Source organism: Camelus dromedarius, chromosome 27 (assembly GCF_036321535.1).
Source record: "Camelus dromedarius isolate mCamDro1 chromosome 27, mCamDro1.pat, whole genome shotgun sequence".
NCBI classification, from domain to species: domain Eukaryota; kingdom Metazoa; phylum Chordata; class Mammalia; order Artiodactyla; family Camelidae; genus Camelus; species Camelus dromedarius.
In genome coordinates this window covers 4,762,996-4,769,174 of record NC_087462.1, presented here as the reverse complement: position 1 = coordinate 4,769,174, position 6,179 = coordinate 4,762,996, and the positions used below count along the sequence as shown (strand labels likewise).

Sequence of the window (6,179 nt, the reverse complement as noted above, 5' to 3'; positions counted from 1 at the left end):
GGGGTGGGGGTGAGAGTGGGGGTGGGGGAGGCCAGTGGAGCTGAGACCCAAGTGCCCGCCCAGAAGAAGCCAGGCGTGTAAATGAAAATCTGGGGAAAGGGCATTCCAGGTGGCAGGACCTGCAGGGGCAAAAGCCTGGAGGCAGGACTGAGTTTGATGTGTGTGAGGAATAAAGGGAGGCTGGTGGGGACGGTCAGAGGCAGTGAGGCTGGCAGGGCTCAGACCTGCAGGACCCTGGGGACCCAGACTGTAGGTGTGATGGATGGGCACCACGGGAGGGGCTCAAGCAGGGAATGAACGGGCAGAACTGGGGACAAGGTGGCTCAGAGCGGGCAGGAGGCTCAGAGACCCACACAGATGCCATCACAAGGCAGTGATGGGGGGGAAGGCAGGTTCAGGATCCTGTGCCCGGGACCGGAAGGGGCTGCTCTCTGCCTCTCTGTCTTCCTGGCTCACTTCACCTTTCCTCCTCTCTCTCTCTCTCTCTCTCTGTGTCTCTCCCTCCTCTACCTTGCTTTTCTCTCTGTCTCTCTTCTTCCTCTCCCCTTTCCAGGCTCTGCCTCCCCAGAATTTAAACTTTCTCAGGCTTCTCTCCTGACTCCATGGCCCCCTCCCTGCCCCCCTGTCCTGCTCCTCTCTCTTATGGTCCATGTGCTTCAGTCCGGGCTTCTCACCCCCTGCACCTTGGCCTCCATCCCCACTGCGCTGTCGGCTCCCTGCTGAGGCCCCCACTGGCCTCCTGGATGCAGACCCCCCAGCTGTGTGCACCTGGCTCCCCTGTCCCCACCCACTACCCTGTCTCACCTCCACAAGGGCTCCCCTCTACCCGCACCACCCTTTCCTGCTTCCCTTGATGGTGAAATATCCATAATGTAAAATGTGCCATTCTAACCATTTTTAAGTGTGCAGTTCAGTGGCATTAAGTGCATTTCACATGGTTGTGCAATCACACCACCACCTTCAGGACTTTTTCATCTTCCCAAACTGAAATTCTGCCTCCATGAGACACTGACTCCCCATTCCCCTCCCCAGCCCCTAGTGACATGTTTAACTTTTCATCTCCATGAATTTTTCTCTTCTAGGGGGCTCATATTAGTGGAATCAAACAGTATTTGTCCTGCGGGTAAGATGGGTATAGCTCAGTGGTAGAGCACACGCTTAGCTTGCATGAGGTCCTGGGTTCAATCCCCACTTCCTTCCATTAAGAAAAACAAAACAAAACAAAACACTTAAAAATAAATAAGTAAATAAAAAGAAAATGGCTAAGAAGAAAAAAAAAACAGTATTTGTCCTTTTGTGTCTGGCTTATTTCACTGAGCGTAATGCTCTCAAGTTTATCCATGGTGGAGCAGGTGTCAGGGTGCCCTTCCTTTTTAAGGCTGAATAATGTGAATAATATTCCACTGCGTGTGGGTGGACCACGTTTTGTTCGTCCATTTATCTGTCGACGGACACTTGGGTTGTGTCCATCTTTTGGCTATTGTGATAACGCTGATATGAACACGGGTGTGCAAATACCTGTTTGAGTCCTTGATTTCAATCCCTTTGGGTAACAGCTGCTGGAGAGTTTAAGCCTAAACCTGAGAATGGATCTTGTTTTTAGCTTCAAGAGATGGTTTTTATTTCGGATTGTAGCTGCTATCACTTTCATAGCCACTAGAGGGCAGTACTTTCCCAGGGCGTCTCCAGCAAAGACTACAAGGAAACCGACCTCCCCACCCCTCAAATATATTGTGGAAGGAATTTCAAGGCTACTTTTACAACTTAGGGTTAAAAACCTGCTTTAAAAAAAAATCTAAGACAGGAAATTTGGAAGACGTGTAAGAAAAGACAAAAACATATGATTATATATAAACCTACAAAATTTTAGGGGAATTGTATTATAAACCAAAACAATAAGATCAATTAGCTGTTTGAGAATGGTGCGTACCTTTATATACAAATGTAAAGAGTTTCTACACATTGGTGAGAAAAAGACAAAGAAGATAAACAGAAAATTTAGAAAAGTTATGAAGAGGCCCTTCCCCGAACCAAGTGCCAAAGAACACGTGAAAGTGTAGTCACGGGAGCCCAGAGAGTGTGCACTTCAGTAACAGTGAGGGATCACTTCACACCCAAGCGAGTGGGAAAAACGACAACAACAAAAGAGTGGAAACACGTATTTAATTATCATCTTACTGTAGTTGAAATTGTAGCGGAAATCAGGAAATTGGTGAAGTCCTACAGGTTTAATTTGTCCCTGATATTGGAAATCCAATATTTTCTAAAATTGAACAAAGGTTTTTTTCAAGCAATTGTCATAAAATATGCTTTAGAAAGTGATAAAAATGTTAAAAAATGGTAACACCTACTGCTGACAGAGATGCAGAGAAAAGGGTACTGGTACATATTATCATATACTTAAGAAACTCTTCCCCTATCTTGGCTAGATCGTAAACAGCTGAGGCTGCCTGGGTGAAAATTAATAAATAGACACCTCATCAAAAATGGAGTCAGGAGGCCAGAAGGAGGAGCTCTCATGCCCTATCACTCTGTGTCAATCGCATCACCAGCAGGAAAAGGGATTCCTTTGCATCCCTAGCAGAAAGAAGGTTACTGCTTTGCTAGCCAGCAGGGCGAAGGAGGGATTTCTTCTTGCCCAGCAACAGCTCAGCCAATGAGAGTCTGTCACAACTCAGCCAATAAAAAGCCATGATACTTCGAGCTCCCCAGTTTCCTCCAATGGACTTTTGGTTCATAACAGCCCCACCCAACTTCCCCTTCTCTATAAAGGAAGGTTCCTCTTCTTCGTTCTCTGGATTTGCCTGTGATTTGACGTTGGTTGTGTGTTCCAAATTTCTTTGCTGTACCTGAATAAACCCATTTTGCTGATAAAATAACTGATTGTTTGATTGTTTGAGGTCAACACCCCTTAGCATCTCTGTCATGCTCCCTGGCATCCTGTTTCAGAAGTAGAGCTTACATTCTAGGATTTCCCATCCCATTTCATGTAAGACCCAAGGAGGAAGATACCCAATAGGGTCCCATTTTCTGAGTATAGGCTCCCCATTTTTTCAGTGTTTAAAAACTGAGACATGACTTACATATAGTAAAATTCAGTTCTTTTAGCTTACAGTTCAATGAGTTTAAAAAATTTTTTTTAGTTGAGTATAGCCAATTACAATGTGTCAATCTTGTGTACAGCATAATGTCCCAGTTTTGCATATATATATACATATATTCATTTTCACATTCTTTGTCATTAAAGGTTAATATAAGATTTTGAATATAGTTCTTTGTGCTATACAGAAGAAATTTGTTTTTTATCCATTTTTATATATAGTGGTTAACATTTGCAAATGTCAAACTCCCAAATTTATCGCTTGCATGAGTTTTGGCTAATCCAGACAGTCATATATCCACTATCATAATCAGGACATAGAACAATTCAGTTGCCCCCCACAAAGTCCCTCGTGCCTTTTTGCAGGCATCCTCTTTCCTTAGCCCTGGAAATCACTGATTTCTTCTCTGTCCCTATAGTTTTGTCTTTTCCAGGATATTATATAAACGGAATCACTCAGCTTTTTAGCTTTGTCTGACTACTTCCACTCAGTGTAATGCATTTGAGATTTGCCCATGTTGCTGTGTGTATCAGTGATTGCCTTTATCTCTGCGTGGTATTCCATTGCATGCCATACCACTGTTTTGTTTATTTATTCACCCACTGAAGGGCATTTAGTTTGCATCCCCGTCAGCAATGTTTGAGAGTTCTGGTTGCCCCACAGCCTTGTCAGCACTTGGTGTTGTCACTTACTAATTTTAGCCTTTCCAGTTGCTCTGTAAGTGGTTTTTCATTGTGTTAGGGCCCCTTTATAGCATCAGAAAAAAATTTTAATGGTTACTTTTATCGATGTTGATTTCTTTCTTTTTTAATTGAAGTATAGTTAATTGATAACATTATATTAGCTTGATGTGTGCAACATAGTGATTCAATATTTTTATAGATCATACTCCATTTAAAGTTGTTATAAAATATTGGCTATATTCCCTGCAGTGTAAAATATATCCTTATAGCTTAATTATTTTATACCTAGTGGTTTGTGCCTCTTAATCGCCTACCCCTGTCCTGCCCCTCACCCCTTCCCTCTCCTCACTGGTAGCTACTAGTTTGTTGTCTATATCTGTAACATCAGAAAATGTGGATGATTTCTACTGGGGCTTTAAATATCCACAGATGGAGAGTGAAGGTGATAGAGCCTGCGGGGGTTAAGAGTGTGGGGGTCTGGGTTCTACTCCTGATTCTGCCAACTCCTTGCTGTGCACCTGTGTGGACAAGCAACTACCTCTGTGCTGCAGTTGCCCCTCTGTAACAGTCCCGTGTGGTATGTTTAGATGAAATGATGCAGATAAAGGGCTCGGAACAGGATATGGCAGCAGTGTAGACAGCAGGCAGGCCGTCTCACAGCTTCCTCTGCCAACAGCTTTCCAGCCTCAGGGCCTTTGCACTTGCAAGTCCCTGTGTTGGAATATTTTTCTTCTGGTCCCCTTTCAACTGCATAACTCTGTGTGTGTGTGTGCGCGCAAAAAGCTAAAATTAGTCTATGGCCATACCACTCTGAACGTGTCTGATCTCCTTTGGTCTCGGAAGCTAAGCAGGATGGGGCTTGGTAAGTACTTGGATGGGAGACCACATGCGAATACGGAGTGCTGCAGGGTAAGTTTTGGAATATAAATACAACTATTTATTTGTTTGTTAAATACAACTATTTTTAAGTGAAAAACCAAAGCTAAGATTAGTTCATTAATGCCTTTCATCAATTTGTATTTTTGCAAAACAGCGCCCACCCCTGCCCTTACAAAAATAGACCAGCATATACCCAGGACACATTATTTATTCAGACAGGAGAGGGTCCCTAGCATGCCTGTAGACTCAGCGTTGCCGGATAAAATATAGACAACTGGACAGCTTATATTTTTATTTGCCAATTGTGGCAGCCCTTCTGGGGGACACTTTGGGGTGACCCCTGACCTCCTGGGGGCTGGTTTCCAAGTTGAGACTACACCGTGAGGTGGGGGAGGCTGGGCTCCTTCTCCTGCCGCCTCCTCACCAAGGACCCGCTCCTTCCCCTGCTGCTGAAACCCCAGAGAAACCACAGAGGACTTGAGAGTCTTCAACAGGAAAACTGCATCTTAATATAACCCAAGAAACCAACGTTCTCATAACGAGATGCCCACAGAAGCGTGGTATTGTATCCTTACATACTTCCAATTGGAAGATGCGTCCTGCAGTGGCTTCCAGGGCTGGTTACACATCGTACAAGACAGGTCACCACTCTGTGAGCACTTTCTCTGTGACTTACTGAATCTCCACAGCTACCCTGGGAGGTGGGTCCCAGTGGCCCCATTTTGCAGATGAGGAAACTGAGGGTCAGTGAGGTGAGGCCTTGTGACACCCTGCCCACCAGGGGCTGTGGTGGGCAGAACGTTTAGCGCATCTGCCTGATTAAGGGCACATTAAGAGAGACAGCCTCTGGGGAGCTGCGTCAGCCGCCAGGTTGGGGGTGCTGCCCATGCGCTTGTACTGCTGGCCCTGCCTGGCTCTGGGCTCATGTGGCTGGTGGCATGGATGGCCTCTGCCCACCCCGCACCCACGGGAGACACGCCAGGGGACGCAGCGCCATGCCCCAGCTGCTCCCTTCCCACCACTGCGTTCTCCACAAGGCTCCCCCAGCTCAGGTCTTCAGCCTTCCTGGACATCACTGGGGCACTGCTGTCCTCGCCAGCGTCTCACCATATGACTTCAAGTTCTGTGACTTTTTCCAGCCAAAGCTCCCTCTTGAGGTTTGTTTGCGGCAGGGCAAGGGTCGACCTTGGCTGCTGGGAGGGGTACACAGAGGCTGGAGAGAGATGGGGCCAAAGCCTACCTTCCAACGATCAGAGTCATCAACGGTGAGAGGTAGTGAGCGTCCCGGCACCGGGACCATCCAAGCCCCCCACCCATGCTAGGGGGAGTTCGGCTTTTCACATTTAGACTCTAATTCTGCACTTTTCACCGCTGGGAAAGTTTCTTTTTTGGCCCATGAAGATCGTTTTGGCTAAGGAAACAGAAGACGTCTGTGTCCGCCCTCAGTGTGGACAGTGAAGAGCTACCAGGAAGTGCCTGGTAACCGCCCACCCCCCTCAACCAGGGGACAGGGGTT

At 46.3% G+C, this 6,179-nt stretch overlaps 1 pseudogene; it reads left to right on the top strand.

Annotated features, from left to right (window-relative positions):
* The first annotated feature begins 4,576 nt into the window (after positions 1-4,576).
* Positions 4,577-4,695, top strand: LOC116148538 (5S ribosomal RNA; annotated as a pseudogene).
* Positions 4,696-6,179: the final 1,484 nt, after the last annotated feature.